We start from the raw sequence: 18,573 nt of genomic DNA on the forward strand, positions 1-18,573 counted from the left end.
CTCCGAGTGGGGTTCAAATAAGCTTCTAATGGATTATATTTAATCTACTGATAAAGATGTATTGAAAAAAGCTTAAATATAACATTTAGAGGAAGAAGATCACATATTAATGTAATCATTATCACTAAGAGGATTTGTATGGTTTTCACAGACGATTTCCTTCTAACATCACAACAGCTTTAAACTTTTATCTGAGAAGCTGATTTTAATAGTCAGCATGTTGTATGCCAACTTGGTAGGGGTTAAATAATTCAGCTTCGAAGACAACACTGGGTATTATATTCAGACACAATTTAAATGCACATTTTACCACTAACTATCCTGTATATACATATAAATACTGTAAATTCAGAAATTATTGCATGCATTTATTATTGCGATTTTTGAAGAATTAACAAAAATGCGAGTGATTATTGCGATTTTAGGAAAAGCTACATACAAATATATGTATTTAATATCAAAATGCGAGTTCTAATTATTGCGATACTCAAGTAGTCGCATTATTCGCATTAATAAAAACCTCGCAATAGTTTCTGAATTTACAGTATATAATTTTATGTGTGTATGCACAGTCCTTCTTAATAACGGGCATCATCACATACATCATTGACAGGAATAAAAAAAGATGTGAGTATAGGTCAAAGATCACTGCCGATTGCATGACCAAGGAGGTCAAATAACCTCCTTGGTATGACAATTGACACCAATGTCATTAAATTTAATTGGATATATATACATTTATCAGTCTCTACCATAAAATAAGATCATATTGCCAAAGACCCCCTCCTAAACTACTGAAATCTATGCTTTCACATTAACTATAATAAATTAGATACACCCAATCAGCCAAACACCCTCAACGGTGTATCTTATATATGCATAGCTATTCTACCAAAAACTGTCTTATTTCTGGTTTAGTAGCCAAAACCTCAACCTTTTGTTGATAGATGACAAATTTAAGCAATGAGACTTAACTTTATTTTTCTTAAAACACCAGCTGATCTTATAAATTTGATCAAGGAGAGGATAATGTTTATTCTTAGATTATCAAAAAACATCCTATTTTTAAACAGTACTTATGAGGTGTTTTCAGGAAAACAATATGGACAGGTGATCTTGACATTCAATAAATATCCTGCATCTTTTAAAACCTTTCTTCAACCAGGATCTTAATTACTTATATAAAGATTTTCTTATTATCAACAGTTATTCATGTTTCACTCTTGTCAATCAAACCACATGTCATGGAGATTAATAATTAATGTCATATCTAATCAGATTATGTAAATTTCATGTGTTGTCATAACGAACTGTTAAATTTAATTATTCATAATGATTTCAATAAAGAATCAACAGTGTCAGGTTTTTCTATTCTTTAATTATTATGTTTTTATTTGTAAACTATAAATCATAGTAAAATAATAAATTAAAAATAAAGAAATGAGTTTTTACAACAATAAACACGTTTAGTGATTCATAACATATAGTTTGACATCTTTCAGATATCTGTGAAAAAATGCAAACTTGAACTAATCTAAACTCAAAATGAGATTTATCCTTTAAAAAAATAAATATGTAAATCACCATGAAAGATCAGCAACTAACTATATCCTGAATTTAATAGTTGCGACTTACAAAATTATATATAAAATAGAGCGCATTGCATTTGCACCAATTTTTTAAAAATCCAATCTTTCAATTGCGCCACAAGGTTATATTTTATTTGCGCCAAAAATAAAAAATTGAATTTGCGCCATTTTACAGGTAACGTATAACGGAAAAGTTAAAATATGCATTGCTATATCGTGAATAAGATTTTTTTCAGAGTAATCCCCCTTGGGTAACTAAGTGATTTCACACTCATTTCTAATATAAAACTGAGAGTCACTAAGGTTTAAAATTATATCGTGTTCACATATTTGAGGTGTCAAGATGGATATTGTTAATTCTGAGACAAACAGAACGTTAGTTTTTTCAATTGAATTGTTCCATATTTTTCATGTTGCTTACAAGTGTTGTGTCAGAACAAACTTTTGGTTTTACTCCACTTTTACTGTATAGTGCTTTCTATTAGGTTTTATGATCACATTAATTTATAACAGAACTGTGTTTTAACATTATTAATATGAAAAGTCTCTTTTTAGTAATATATCAGTGTATAGAGTAAAATTGAGAATGGAAATGGGGAATGTGTCAAAGAGATTGACCATAGAACAGACAACAGCAGAAGGTCACCAACAGGTCTTCAATGCAGCGAGAAATTCTCGCACCCGGTTTCATTATGGTTATGATGATTGATTTGGGATGAATTTGAACTGTGTTTTGAAAGTTATTATTAAAAGTCTCTTTTGAATAAAACAATTTTTTATACTATTTACCTGTATTTACCTGTATCATTGGCGCAAATGAAATATGGTTTGTGGCGCAAATAAAAGATTTTTTTGGCACATATGAAATGCCAATTGGCGCAATAGCAAAGCACCGATAAAATAATGTTTCTACACATTTTTTACTATTCCTGGTATCAATATAAAATTATTCTTTAGAATAGTCTATTATTTCATAATTCACCATTTTATTTAAGAACTACATTTTAAAATGATTTCACTTACCCTTTAATAGTGAGAGCCCCTGAAGTGGTATTAGGGTGCCCCCTCACCCCTTTGCTTTGATGGATTTTCAAAAACCAAATAAAAAATGTGTGGGTTCGCGTCTGGCGCAAATACAAAATTTCAATCCTGGTATCTATGATGAGTTTATTAGTAACTTTCTTTGCGGATGGAACCTAACAACACCCATTGTGTCTTTTTTTTTTATATTATGGATTCATTTAATTTTTGTGGGTGTCAATTTTCTTGGATTAAGGAAATCTGGCATTTTCATGGCTATTTAATTTCGTGGTTTTGCCAAAGTGTGCATACAACCACATAGAAAATGTGTCATTTAAATTTGTGGTTCATCTGTGTATTACCAACGAAATCAACAAAAATTGGTGTCCCACGAATAATAATGAATCCACAGGAGACATCCCAACATGACCCCTCTCATGTGCCTACCACTTCAGGGTACTCACTCTTAAACAGTAAGTAAAATCATTTCAAAATGTAACCTTAAGCTTAGTAACATATTGTTTTTTTTTGTTTTTTTTTATCTTTCCCACAAAATGATATGACTGATGATATGAATTAATGCTTTTCAGCCCATTAGTGCGGCTTGCATTTATACTGATTTTTCTAATGTACCTATTGCCCATTATTTATGAAAAGAATGTTGTTTTTTTTATTGTCTCTTTAAATGGTGTTGTTGGGTTCTCAATGCTTCATTGAGGCTTCTTCCCAGATCTCCTTTTAATGACAGCCATACAATATATTTAATACACTACACATAACTAATTTTTTTTCAAACGTGATAGTCCCCCCAGTGAATTTGTCAACATTTAAGTACTCTGAAGAGACAATTTCATTACATCTATAAAGAGGAATATAATATACTTGATTCGAGATTGTAAAAGGTCTGCAGTTTATTAAGTGTAGGTGTCAAAAGATATCAAGTTTACATGATATTTAAACTATAACAATAAATTAGGACAAAAATATAACCACTCAACTGATAAAAAAATTGTCAACATCATTCATCTTTACATAGAGTTGTCATAAACTTTACTACAACTAAACAAAATTCTAAATAAGAACATATAGAATTTAAGAAATGCTTTATTTCTTAAGCCAATCTACAAATGATTGGTTGTTGCTTGCATAATGTCCAATGGCAAATATTTTTTTAAAAACAGTTTTAGATAAAAAAAAAAATTTGTAAGGGTTCCACGGAACCCAGTGTCAAGCCTACTTTTGCTGTTAATCGCAGGCTCAACAAAAATGAGGAAAAAAATTATCAAAAATATTCCTCTCTATACTATCTTTGGATTGTAAGTAGCTTCTGTCCAAGTTGGGTAAAAATCCAGGATAGTTTATGAATCTAATAAATGTTTTAAAAACTTAAACTGCAGACTGTATGTAATGTTAACTTGAAGAAAAACTAAGTCCATTTATAAGTAAAATACGGAAAAAATGGAACAAAATTTTAACAAAATTTCCTTCTAGATACTAGCTTTTAATCAGAAACAAGCTTCTGTCCAAGTTTGGTACAAATTCAAGATAATTTAAGAAAGTTGTTAAAATTTTAAAAACTTTAACCACAGAGTGAATGTAACGTTAACTGGCAGAAAAACTAAGTCCATTTATAAGTAAAATACTGAAAAAATGATTTTTTTTTTTACAAAATTTACTTCTGGATACTATCTTATGATCATAAACAAGCTTCTTTCCAAGTTTGGTAGAAATCCAGGATAGTTTAAGAAAGTTATCAAAATTTCAAAAACTTTAACCACAGAGTGAATGTTATGTTTCCTGCCAGAAAAACTAAGTCCATCTGTAAGTAAAATACAGAAAAAATGGATTTTTTTTTTTACAAAATTTACTTTTGGATATCATCTTATGATTGTAAACAAGCTTCTGTCCAAGTTTGGTAGAAATCCAGGATAGTTTAAGAAATTAAGTTATTAAAATTTCAAAAACTTTAACCACAGAGTGAATATTTGTGGATGCCACCACCGCCAACGAAATGTAGGATCGCTATGTCTCGCTTTTATGACAAAAGTCGAAGGCTAGACAAAAAGAAAAAAAAAATTAGGCAAGATTGGCTTGCACCAAGTCCTGAATATAAGTTGTATTCGATTTGTTCCATTGGTTGAAATAGTCAAGCTTTTCAGTAGCAGATCCAGAACTTTTTATAAGGGGGGGGGGGGGGGGAGGGGGCCCGCTACAGTCATGCTTCAGTGATTCCCTATATAATCAACCAAATTTTTCCCCAGAAAAGGGGGACAAAACTGTTAAAAATCTCATATTATATTTGTTTTATTCAAAATGTCAAACAGGAAATAATGGAAAGGGAGATAATCCTGTCTACCATGCATCATGCAGTAGTACATGTCATTCCACTTAACATTGCAGAAATCTTTGTAAAAGGGGAATACACTTTTTTATTATGATATCATTAAATCTCTTGCTGTACATGTATTAAATCCTGTTGAAAGTACTGTTTTCTCCTAAATATGAGGGTCTGGATGGGTTTACAGAATAGATAAAAATGCGTAAAAAAAGAAAAGAAAAGAGAATAATGGGATACTAAAACATAAAGATTCACAATAATAAACAAAAAATATAAGGAGTATAGAAATATGACAAAAAAATATTTTAAAATTCAGAAACGAAGGGCCCCTCATCCAGAGCCACTAATGTGACAGCTGCTAAAGTCATTATGTCAACATCTTGAATATTGTGATATATATTTTATCCAGGTCAAATTGATATGTAAATCTTAAAGTTTCCTTTTTTCTAGGGAAATGCAGCCCCTTCAATAAAACTGTTGTCTTATCAACCTCCAGCATTATGTTATATAACTCAGTGGTAAAATCACAAACTTTTAAAAGGGAGGCAGAGGTTCGTATATGATAAATTCATAGAATTTTTACAAGTACAATGTATCACATTGGCTTTCCAGGGGTTCCCCTTTTTCAAAATTCTGGATCTGTACCTGGGAGGTTCCCACCTGGGGAAAAGGAAGATCTAGCACAATTTTTTTTTTCTTTCTTAAATCTGTAAAAAAGGGGAAGGGTTTCAGATATCCCACCCTTAATCTCCTCATCTTTCTAACATCCCCAAAGATATCCACATCATTCCTGAGATACAGATAGATATTAATGTGTCCATAACTTATAAATATATTAAATGTATGATGGTCTGGAAGGGGGTTTACTTATAAATATATTAAATGTATGATGGTCTGGAAGGGGGTTTACTTATAAATATATTAAATGTATGATGGGATGGAAGGGGGTTTACTTATAAATATATTAAATGTATGATGGTCTGGAAGGGGGTTTACTTATACATTTTTTTTTAATGTATGATAGTCTGGAAGGGGGTTTACTTATAAATATATTAAATGTATGATGGTCTGGAAGGGGGTTTACTTATAAATATATTAAATGTATGATGGGCTGGAAGGGGGTTTACTTATAAATATATTAAATGTATGATGGTCTGGAAGGGGGTTTACTTATACATTTTTTTTTAATGTATGATAGTCTGGAAGGGGGTTTACTTATAAATATATTAAATGTATGATGGGCTGGAAGGGGGTTTACTTATACATTTTTTTTTAATGTATGATAGTCTGGAAGGGGGTTTACTTATAAATATATTAAATGTATGATGGTCTGGAAGGGGGTTTACTTATACATTTTTTTTTAATGTATGATAGTCTGGAAGAGGGTTTACTTATAAATATATTAAATGTATGATGGGCTGGAAGGGGGTTTACTTATAAATATATTAAATGTATGATGGTCTGGAAGGGGGTTTACTTGTACATTTTTTTTAATGTATGATAGTCTGGAAGGGGGTTTACTTATAAATATATTAAATGTATGATGGGCTGGAAGGGGGTTTACTTATAAATATATTAAATGTATGATGGTCTGGAAGGGGGTTTACTTATACATTTTTTTTTAATGTATGATAGTCTGGAAGGGGGTTTACTTATAAATATATTAAGTGTATGATAGTCTGGAAGGGGGTTTACTTATAAATATATTAAGTGTATGATGGTCTGGAAGGGGGTTTACTTATAAATATATTAAGTGTATGATGGTCTGGAAGGGGGTTTACTTATAAATATATTAAATGTACGATGGTCTGGAAGGGGGTTTACTTATACATTTTTTTTTAATGTATGATAGTCTGGAAGAGGGTTTACTTATAAATATATTAAATGTATGATGGTCTGGAAGGGGGTTTACTTATAAATATATTAAGTGTATGATAGTCTGGAAGGGGGTTTACTTATAAATATATTAAGTGTATGATGGTCTGGAAGGGGGTTTACTTATAAATATATTAAATGTATGATGGGCTGGAAGGGGGTTTACTTATAAATATATTAAGTGTATGATGGTCTGGAAGGGGGTTTACTTATAAATATATTAAATGTATGATGGTCTGGAAGGGGGTTTACTTATAAATATATTAAGTGTATGATGGGCTGGAAGGGGGTTTACTTATAAATATATTAAATGTATGATGGTCTGGAAGGGGGTTTACTTATAAATATATTAAATGTATGATGGTCTGGAAGGGGGTTTACTTATAAATATATTAAATGTATGATGGTCTGGAAGGGGGTTTACTTATAAATATATTAAGTGTATGATGGTCTGGAAGGGGGTTTACTTATAAATATATAAAGTGTATGATGGTCTGGAAGGGGGTTTACTTATAAATATATTAAATGTATGATGGTCTGGAAGGGGGTTTACTTATAAATATATTAAATGTATGATGGTCTGGAAGGGGGTTTACTTATAAATATATAAAGTGGATGATGGTCTGGAAGGGGGTTTACTTATAAATATATTAAATGTATGATGGTCTGGAAGGGGGTTTACTTATAAATATATTAAATGTATGATGGTCTGGAAGGGGGTTTACTTATAAATATATTAAATGTATGATGGTCTGGAAGGGGGTTTACTTATAAATATATTAAATGTATGATGGTCTGGAAGGGGGTTTACTTATAAATATATAAAGTGTATGATGGTCTGGAAGGGGGTTTACTTATAAATATATTAAATGTATGATGGTCTGGAAGGGGGTTTACTTATAAATATATTAAATGTATGATGGTCTGGAAGGGGGTTTACTTATAAATATATTAAATGTATGATGGTCTGGAAGGGGGTTTACTTATAAATATATAAAGTGTATGATGGTCTGGAAGGGGGTTTACTTATAAATATATTAAATGTATGATGGTCTGGAAGGGGGTTTACTTATAAATATATTAAATGTATGATGGTCTGGAAGGGGGTTTACTTATAAATATATAAAGTGTATGATGGTCTGGAAGGGGGTTTACTTATAAATATATTAAATGTATGATGGTCTGGAAGGGGGTTTACTTATAAATATATTAAATGTATGATGGTCTGGAAGGGGGTTTACTTATAAATATATTAAATGTATGATGGTCTGGAAGGGGGTTTACTTATAAATATATTAAATGTATGATGGTCTGGAAGGGGGTTTACTTATAAATATATAAAGTGTATGATGGTCTGGAAGGGGGTTTACTTATAAATATATTAAATGTATGATGGTCTGGAAGGGGGTTTACTTATAAATATATTAAATGTATGATGGTCTGGAAGGGGGTTTACTTATAAATATATTAAGTGTATGATGGTCTGGAAGGGGGTTTACTTATAAATATATTAAGTGTATGATGGTCTGGAAGGGGGTTTACTTATAAATATATTAAATGTATGATGGTCTGGAAGGGGGTTTACTTATAAATATATTAAATGTATGATGGTCTAGAAGGGGGTTTACTTATAAATATATTAAATGTATGATGGTCTGGAAGGGGGTTTACTTATAAATATATTAAGTGTATGATGGTCTGGAAGGGGGTTTACTTATAAATATATTAAGTGTATGATGGTCTGGAAGGGGGTTTACTTATAAATATATTAAATGTATGATGGTCTGGAAGGGGGTTTACTTATAAATATATTAAATGTATGATGGTCTGGAAGGGGGTTTACTTATAAATATATTAAGTGTATGATGGTCTGGAAGGGGGTTTACTTATAAATATATTAAGTGTATGATGGTCTGGAAGGGGGTTTACTTATAAATATATTAAGTGTATGATGGTCTGGAAGGGGGTTTACTTATAAATATATTAAGTGTATGATGGTCTGGAAGGGGGTTTACTTATAAATATATTAAATGTATGATGGTCTGGAAGGGGGTTTACTTATAAATATATTAAATGTATGATGGTCTGGAAGGGGGTTTACTTATAAATATATTAAGTGTATGATGGTCTGGAAGGGGGTTTACTTATAAATATATTAAGTGTATGATGGTCTGGAAGGGGGTTTACTTATAAATATATTAAATGTATGATGGTCTGGAAGGGGGTTTACTTATAAATATATTAAATGTATGATGGTCTGGAAGGGGGTTTACTTATAAATATATTAAATGTATGATGGTCTGGAAGGGGGTTTACTTATAAATATATTAAATGTATGATGGTCTGGAAGGGGGTTTACTTATAAATATATTAAATGTATGATGGTCTGGAAGGGGGTTTACTTATAAATATATTAAATGTATGATGGTCTGGAAGGGGGTTTTCATTTGTATATTCTTCTTTTTTTCCTGATTTTTCTCTATTCCCTTTTCTTCCCTTTTCTTCTGGCCCATTATTATCTACTCTGTTAACCCCATACAGACCTTCATGTATCTCCTCTTTCAACAACTTAAGTACGTCCATGACTGATATTAGTTTCAGATTTTAATGTTTTACATGAGCAAACATTTAATTTCTTGTATGTCCTACTTTAACAGTTGTTTTTCATGTTAAATGAAAGAGGATGTTCTAAAGAGGAAGTAAAGAATGAATATCATATTTAGAATTTGTATGCAAATTTAAAATTTATGAAAAACACAATAATATAAAAAAAAGTTTACAAATGTATTTAGTATAGAAAAAGACTGCAGTCTGCTTTACACAGAAATTGAATTTTGTTATTTTTCAATCAAAAACATTTTGTGCAGATCAATATTTAGTCCACCTATTTCATGTCTGTTAACACAAATTTCTTGCCTGTTAACACAAATTTCTTGTCTGTTAACACAGATTTCTTGTATGTTAACACAGATTTAAACTATTCATAAAAAAATCAGGGTCCTAAATTAAATAAGAGTGCAAAAGGTCAAATGCAAGCATTTTTTTAAAGAGTAACTAAATATAAGGTCTCAGCTGTCAATAGAGTGAGTGATTCTTAGCCTTTTTAAACCACTGGAACCAACAAGATCCCAGCTTAGGCCAAACGATAAAACTTAGTGTTGGTATAGACCACTATAGAAAGTCAACCTTTTAAAATTCAATTAAGTATATAGGTATAATTTTCTTCTTTACCCTAAATATATATGTAAGGATGAAATGTTTTTAACAATTTCTATCAAGATTTATTTTTTGCTTTTCTTATTTGCAATTCAATATCAGTAGTAAAAAACTGAAAAGGTCAGAAAACAAAAACGGTATAATACACATGTACATTATGCACCAGTTCACATCCAGTTTTTTGATAAAATGGGACAAATCCCCTTTATACTTTATGCTTGGAAATTAACCCTCCATTTCATTGCAGAAATTTTTTTCTGTCTCATAAACATATCTAGGGTACGTGTATTTTTATTTGGTGTTCCTATAAAATATTTTTGAATCATAATGTGATATTTATTTATTGTGAACGCAAAAGTTAAGAAATTGTCTTTTTTATTTCCAAGGAAGTTTAACTTTGTTACAGTATGCAATGAAACGTTGCGTGAAATTTTCACAGTAGCACTGGACAGGATAAAACTTTATTCATGCCAAGTATTTCTTTATTTGTAATTTCTGCACAATTTTTTGAGAAATGGCAATTTATCAATAAGTTAAAAAAAATGGTGGTGTTACTCCTAAACACAAACATTTCTTTTCGTCTGGCCTAATCAAAAAAAATTTTATGTACCAGCTGTTTACCTTATTCTTGTGGTGAATAAATACATAATTCATAAAAAAAAATATTGATATATTTAACATCTTGACTCCTATATATTATTTCTTACTTTTTTATATTGATTTCACTTTAAAAAAAAAAGAGCTGTTTCTTGTGAAATTTATTTTCCTTACTTGATTTTTTTTGTCCTTGTCATTAAGATTAAAGGAACCTTCAGAAATCAATGAAGGTAATTGAGGTCCAGACCCCCTTTTAGCTATTTTTTTTTCTTTTAGTAAATCACAAAAAATATTACAAAATTAAGATTGGTAGTCCCTAGATCCTGGTATGATCAGTAGAACTCTCCCCTCTGTCAGGTATAAGATTGGAAGCCACTTGATCCAGGTATAACAAGTAGAACTCTTCCCTCTGTCAGGTATGTAAGATTAGAAGCCACTAGATCCAGGTATGACCAGTAGAACTCTCCCCTCTGTCAGGTATATAAGATTGGAAGCCACTAGATCCAGGTATGACCAGTAGAACTCTTCCCTCTGTCAGGTATATAAGATTGGAAGCCACTAGATCCAGGTATAACCAGTAGAACTCTCCCCTCTGTCAGGTATATAAGATTGGAAGCCCCTAGATCCTGGTATGACCAGTAGAACTCTCCCCTCTGTCAGGTATATAAGATTGGAAGCCACTAGATCCAGGTACGACTAGTAGAACTCTCCCCTCTGTCAGGTATATAAGATTGAATGCCCCTAGATCCAGGTATGACCAGTAGAACTCTCCCCTCTGTCAGGTATGTAAGATTGGAAGCCCTAGATCCTGGTATGACCTTTAGAACTCTCCCCTCTGTCAGGTATATAAGATTGGAATCCCCTAGACCTAGGTACGACTAGTAGAACTCTCCCCTCTGTCAGGTATATAAGATTAGAAGCCCCTAGATCCAGGTATAACCAGTAGAACTCTCCCCTCTGTCAGGTATATAAGATTGGAATCCCCTAGATCCAGGTATAACCAGTAGAACTCTCCCCTCTGTCAGGTATATAAGATTGGAATCCCCTAGATCTAGGTATGACCAATAATCTCCCCTCTGTCAGGTATAAAAAGATTGGAAGCCCCTAAATCCAGGTATGCCCAGTAGAACTCTCCCCTCTGTCAGGTATATATAAAAAATAAATGGGGAATGTGTCCATGGGACACAAATGATGCCCCCGCTTGCATATAACGTTATAAAGGGACATAACTCTAAAATGGTAAAAGTGACACCACCAAAATTCACACTTGATTTGTGTTTATTACTATTATTTGAATAAGTGTCAGGATCTGTAATCTAAAAATAATAATATGTTATTAATAATTTTTCCAGAAAATAAGGTTTTTAGATACAGAATCAACCTTTTTAACAAGTTTTTTTTCATAATTAAGTAAAAAATCTCAGAAATTAAGCTGGAATAAAATTTTATGGATCAGTGTCTGGCCTTGATATTTGTTTTGAATGGATATAATGTAGTTAGTTTATAGCATGTGTGGAAATGCATCCTTCAAAATCAATTAAAACAATTTAAACACATAGCTTTGATCTAAGATAAACACTGCTTGTATTATTTCTATCAAACACAGTTTTATAATAATATTGACTATTACAATTCTGAATTTGTAGGTTACTTTGAATTCTTGCATAAGTGATAGTGTATTGGTTAATTATTATAACAAATGATAGCTGTCCTGGTAATAGCCATGTAATTTTTCTTATCAGTTGAGTAATTATAATTTGGCCATAGAAATGTAATATTTAGTTCTTGTGAAACATTCAGGCTATACCATGTAAGCTTTTGTTTTCAAATATTAAAGTGTACAGGCCATATTAATATAATATTTTGATCGTTCATAAAAGGTTGGATTATTTTTCCATTTTTATCATAAATAGAAAACTGATTATGAATGGAAGTTATCCCTACTGAATTTTCTACACAAAAGAAAAGCAACATTACCTTTTATGGAATCAATACTGACTCTACTAATGCACAATGAGGTCCCCTGTTTTTTATTTGATTTACTTTCCTTCTAAACAAATCCCATTTGGGAATAATTAAACATGTTGCTTATTATACAATTTATGAAGAAAAAAATCTAAAACTGACAGAAAGTAAATTTAAAAAATCAATTTTTTTAATCTTCATATGTATATTTTTCACAAAATTTTATATTTTATATGACCTGATTGATAATATAAAATAAAACAACAATTAAAGCAGAACTTAAATAGCAACAAAATAGTCAATCATGCTTGGTGTGTAAACATTCTGCCATGCCAACAAACAAACTGAAAAATAAAAAAAATAGCAAAATAAGTTTAAATATCAAAATAAAATAAAATAGGCAATGATCATTAACATAATTATCCAGAGGTGGATCCTCATTATACAGGAAAGATTTAGAAAAATAAAATTGACCCGTTTTTGTCCCAAATGTGTTTCACGGGTCATCCATCACCTTCTTCGACATGATGAACAAGCTTTTTGTCATCAGATTTTGGATTTTGGATCCACCTCTGTATTTAGATTTTTATTATAACTGTACCTGAATTTGTTTGGATATATAGGAAATCATTTTCTTTATTAGTATTTCTGGCAATCATTAGTGATTCAATTTTTCAAATTTTCATGATTTATTTCAAAAATAATCATTCTAGAAAAAATCAGCTCAAAGTCACTAAGTAATCTTTTCTGTGTGTAGCAAATGAAATCTTTCAATTTTAATTTTATATATCTACTAATCTCAAGAAAACAACGTGCAAACATGACACAAAACACAAAAAGTTAAGTGAGACCTAAAAATATCTGTTTCTGCTAACTCGTCCTAAAAGTTTGAGTGAGTATTTTGGGGGGAAAAAATAGTTTTACTTTTCTATATTATTCTTTTACTTTTCAAAGCTGGTAAATAGTTTCAACAGGGACATTTTAATGATACATATTATAACAGTGTATCATACACAGTAAACAATTACTGAGGTCCCTTTGGATAACAAAAAACACACATATTTTTAAACCTTAAAACTTTTCAAACTTTTTATTTTTTGTAAACTATAAAGCTAAGTTTGGGGTTTTCTCTTAAATTGGATATATGCACCTTTTAAAGATGTTCAAAATTACAGATAATTATGAGACTTTCTGCTCTCTGCAAGGATTTCAATCTGAATTAATTACAAATGTACACCCGTTTCCATTTAGTTCCTTTTTCAAAAACAGACGGAAAAAATTTCTTTATAAATCTCTATAACTACCTGTCATAAATAGAATACACTACACTGTGATGAAAAATGTCAATCAAATAATCTCCTGATTATACAGTTAATTAATCTTTATGACATATTTGTTTAATATTTCTTAATTAGGTGTTAATTGGAGAATGCTAATAGCCACAACTGACTGTGAACTGGCTCCCTAGTGTGACCACATGCTAACAAGGATTCAGTCACTAACTGGCATGGTGTTCAATTAACACTTTTTTATTAATTGATTTTATTGATTCCTACTGAGATGGACTGGGTTAATTACTTAATCACAACAAATGTCTGAAAGATGCTATGCTCCTGACACGCTGGATGAGGATCATTTCACATTTTTCTAATGAATTGTCTTGATATTAGTGAATCCTGGGACTATTATACTAGTATAATAGTCCCAAGTGAATCACATCTTATAAATGGAAAACAATATTGATAATGTATATGTTTTTTTTACAATTTTTAGAAGATTTACAATTCTGATTGTTTTCAATTAAGAAGATATTTACTTAGAAAATTTCAGCCACTAGCTTAATATTATCTAGATAGGGAAACCACAAGCTAAATCCGAATGATTTTTTGACGATTTTCAATGACTAGGCCTTCAGGTTTTAATGTAGATGCCGTAGAACAGTGGAACATAACGAGGGAATTATTCGGGTTACAATACTAAGGGACGAATATTTCATTCTGAAGGATCCTGGCAGTATTTAAAATTGAATATTTTGGCCCAGAACGTTGGTTAAGAAATATTTTTATATTCTGACATGAGTAAAAAAGTTCAAAACTGTTATGTCCATATTGAATTAGAAACAAATTGAGATATACATTCTGACCAGACTAATTTGCAAGGTCCCCCCAACTGCAGCCCTCAAATTGTGTTCCTTAAAGTTTTACCAAAAGTATGACAGATTTATGTTTTTGGTAGAAAAAAAAATTGTCCAAGGATTATGTTTGGAGAATGCCCTATTTTTTTGTTTGTAAAAACACAAGATGTCACAAAATAGAAGTACCTTCATAATATTAGTTCCACTGGAATAAATATTACAGTATATGTTCCTAACGGAATAAATGGTATAGAATATTTGTTCCAACAGGAACAGATATAATGACATTGTTTATAACAAAGTTTCCAGTGGAACTTCTGTTAGGCGGAACAACTATACGTTGACAGAGAGAAACAACTTTTTGGATTAGACTACAAATATGACCAATGTCAGACACACACTTGGCCTTGAGCTGTTTTCTGCTCTTTGGTAGTTGTTGTCTCTTTGACACATTCCCCGTTTCCATTCTCAATTTTACATTTATAGTTCTACCTGATACATATAGTGTAAAAATAAGATGAGGCATGATTGCTATGGCAACATTCCGCCAGAGACCAAATGATGTAGAAGTAGGCAACATTTCTTGAGGCTGCTAAAACTTATTACCTTTTCTATCAGTCAATCCATATTTCAAATCATACAAATTCATATATATTCTTAACATGTTTTTACTTGGATGTGAAAGAAATATTTTCCACTAACAAAATGTAACCAACAAGCAAAAGACAAGTATTGAGCTAATCTGTCCACATTAACCTTTGGTAGAGGGCAGCTTTTGGCGGAGGTGCACCCAGCATGCAACCCACTAAAAACAAACTAAAAAGATATTTTTTTAGTATAAAGCACACCACATCAAAAAAATTTAAACATGCCAAGCTAGGCAAAAGTCGAGATGTGTTCCCCTTCTAACCGCAATTCCTAGACACGCCACTGCAATGCAATATCAAGGATCATTTAAAAAGAGGGCGGTTCTGGTGTTTTTGATTAAAAAAAGTTTAATTGAAGTCATATGTTCACAAATTTTTGCAAGATTAAAGTATAATCTAAAAATGGATTTTGATTGGTAGTTGATAATTTGAACCTATTAAATTCATGCAGCTCTTTTGAAAATTTCCACATTTCTTAATCTCTGACAGGTTCTGAGACAATTTTAAATACATGTACTCAATTTTAAGATTGTATATAACATAGGTAATTACAATTAAATAGGATCACAAGTCTCCAATCAATTTATCATAAATACTTAAACAAACATTCTAAACTATAATATTCATGTCACCCCTGGGTCATGTACAGATAATAACATCTATAATCAGGAAAAAATAGTCACATGCCATAGAATTAAAACAATGAGGTGAGATAGCCCCTGGTCATAGGGATCAATCAAAAATGTTGATACAGCAATTCATTTTCAATAAAAGCTTATGGTCTTACATGAAAACTTATGTTCTCTGATATTTATATGAATAAAATGCCAAAGATAAACACACTAAGGTTAGAGGTTATTCTGAACATATTTTTAAATTGGAGCCAGGAGGGGGCAGATATTCTAATATTATTATCAAACTGCTGCTGGGATAAAAAATGAAATGATTTCCAATGTTAAAAATTCATTTCTTAAAATACATATTTCTTCTGCATATGTGTGCATCTGATAGGTTACAAAATCACAGAGTTTCGTAGCAAAATACTTAAAATCTTAGATGTAATGCAGGTATACTTTCCATGTACAATTACTGAATAAAGAAATCAAGAGTGACATTTTTTTAATTGTCTATAGATTTTCCACTTGAATTCTTATTTAGTTTGAAATACAGCTTACAGGAAGGCAGTAAAATAGAAGTCACATAAAGAAAGGGTCCCTACCATACCCACCCGATTCCATACACTGAATTTAATCAATAATATCATTGGAATATTATTCTGATATTCAGAACACACAAGATAAATTGTGTTTTCTCTCAAAATAAACATGAAGAAACAAATTAATTTGAAACAGTCATGTCAGGTTAGAAATGACCAAAGTCTGCATGTTTCCACTTACAATTGTAGTTCAAATGTCAAAATGACCATGTTTCACCAGGGACAGTCTATACTAACATAGAAGTTCCTGGTTTCACACAGTGCCCTGATTAACTTATTCTGACATTTTGAAATTCCATAACACTTGATAATATTTCTTTTTATTTCTGGAGCAAAACTCAATACAAGGTGATGAATCATCAAATGAAATGGATTAAATGCAATGAAACTGATTTGTAATTTACATCAGAATAATGAAAGAGATATTTGTTGTTCTAATCAATCCTTTACACTTTTGCTTATTAATGAAATTCCACAACAAAAAAATCCATTTTATGCAATTGCTACATTGAGTATTAAAATATGTCTTTTATTGACAATTAAAAACTTATTTTTTATTTTATGACTTTTACGCCTGACATGCCTGATAAACATGATAAAATGAAAGATTGAATATATTTAAAAAAGACGCTGAAATTTGAAAATTTTATTAGTTGTATACTAACATGTATGAAGAATAATTTATTGAAAGGCAAATGCATAAATTTTATTTTAGTTCTATGGAAAAAAAAACGAAAAGAAAAACAAAGACTTGACTTGAATTATAAAATTGGCTACAAACTAAATTCTTCATCTCTGATCATCAACATAATCAATGAATGAAGTATTTTTTACTTAGTAGGTATAAATAGGTAAGAAAGTTAATTCACATGCACAAAATTGTACATCCATTTAGAAACAATTGTAAGATGTCAAGCGCTTACATCCATCTGAAGCAGTGTTTAAGCTAGCCCAAAATGAGACAGGACAGATCCTCTCTTGCCTTTCAGTGCTCCCCTCTATTCACCCTCTGTCCCTTCTATGCACCTCTCGACCCTTTTATTCCTGCCCTATGCATTTTTGTTTTCTAAAGGGAAAAAAACTGTTCAATGTAAAACAATCATTAGAACTACTTGGGGAAAAAAAAGCTTTTTACACCACCCAAGTACTATATAAATTCAGCCCAATTATATTAATTTTTTCCATTAATTAAATTTTTGTATCTTTAAATTTCCATTGAAACCTTAGGCTATCACTAACACTGAATGTTCAAACAGCAACATTACAAATTAGGCCATTAGTTTTCTCAATTGAATTGTTTCATATTTTTCATGTCAGGACTTTTATAGCCGACTATAAGGTATGGGTTTTTCTCATTGTTGAAGGTCCAATGGCTGCCTATAATTGCTTACATCCACTTCATTTGAACATTGGCAATCATACCACATCTCCTTATTAAATTATGTGGCAGTATTCATTTTGATGAAAATGCTAGATTTTAGAGACATTTTAACTCATATCTAATTATCATATCTATATGGTTTCCAATCTAATGTGTGACCTTACCATGTGTTATGGTGTAGATCTATCATGTCTATAGAGAAATATTCCATCGTTACTTAAAAAGTAAAATTATCAGTTTTACCATTAACATGATTAATAACATACATGTTCACAGAAACTTGTTTTCACAGTTCAAGAAAACAATGACACCTTAATTTAATATGCCAAGGCTCCGTGTTGAAGACCGTACTTTGACCTATAATGGTTTTCTTTTATAAATTTTGACTTGGATGGAGAGTTGTCTCATTGGCACTCATACCACATGTTCTTATATCTATGTACAGTTTTTTAGGTTACAATATAGTACAATTTCATTTTAGAAATAGCCCAAACTTAGCACACAAAATATTATATTATCAAAATTATGAGCCACTGAAGCTACAGAAGGGACAATAAAAAAAAGATTGACCATATAAACCCCACCAAACACAAGT

General features: G+C 30.9%; 1 long non-coding RNA gene across 3 annotated transcripts; it reads left to right on the forward strand.

Moving 5' to 3' along the window:
- Positions 1–237: 237 nt before the first annotated feature.
- On the forward strand, positions 238–12,460 carry LOC127724565 (uncharacterized). 3 transcript variants are annotated; one of them, XR_007992584.1, is made up of 3 exons: positions 238–11,203; positions 11,387–11,477; positions 11,539–12,460. It is a non-coding gene; the product is annotated as an uncharacterized LOC127724565 (long non-coding RNA). The 3 variants fall into 3 exon arrangements; XR_007992583.1 differs by having other exon boundaries at positions 238–11,112; positions 11,235–11,477; XR_007992582.1 differs by lacking the exon at positions 238–11,203 and having other exon boundaries at positions 11,215–11,477.
- The last annotated feature ends 6,113 nt before the right edge of the window (positions 12,461–18,573 follow it).

Source organism: Mytilus californianus, unplaced genomic scaffold (genome assembly GCF_021869535.1).
Source record: "Mytilus californianus isolate M0D057914Y unplaced genomic scaffold, xbMytCali1.0.p SCAF_14, whole genome shotgun sequence".
Lineage (NCBI taxonomy): Eukaryota > Metazoa > Mollusca > Bivalvia > Mytilida > Mytilidae > Mytilus > Mytilus californianus.